General features: G+C 39.3%; 1 long non-coding RNA gene across 1 annotated transcript in view; it reads left to right on the top strand.

The window, feature by feature from the left end:
- Positions 1-6: 6 nt before the first annotated feature.
- Positions 7-229, top strand: part of LOC110428362 (uncharacterized) — an 860-nt gene continuing 637 nt past the window's right edge. Inside the window, exon 1 of the long non-coding RNA XR_002446442.1 lies at positions 7-211. This is a non-coding gene — a long non-coding RNA (uncharacterized LOC110428362). The remainder of the gene's footprint in view (positions 212-229) is intronic.

Below are 229 nucleotides of genomic sequence, written 5' to 3'. Positions count from 1 at the left end.
GAAGTTTGCAATCCATAGAGAGCATTGTGTATTTGTCATTGTGGTCCAACTTACAGTTTCACAACCTAACCAGAATGCAGAACTCTGACTTAAGTTAATGTATCTATAATTTTTGATCCCTTAGTTTGTAGTCTGTGCAGTTTGTGGATTGTTGTTGTTCCTGCAGCCTGTGATCCTGTTTCCATTTTGCATGCAAGTCGAGAGGCGTTTGGTACTTCACTTCATTTTG

The sequence above is a fragment of the Theobroma umbraticum genome, unplaced genomic scaffold (genome assembly GCF_002168275.2).
Source record: "Theobroma umbraticum cultivar Fairchild unplaced genomic scaffold, ASM216827v3 scaffold_31.0, whole genome shotgun sequence".
Taxonomy (NCBI): Eukaryota; Viridiplantae; Streptophyta; class Magnoliopsida; order Malvales; family Malvaceae; genus Theobroma; species Theobroma umbraticum.
The sequence above is the reverse complement of the archived record's forward strand: the minus strand, read 5'-3'. Positions and strand labels throughout refer to the sequence as shown.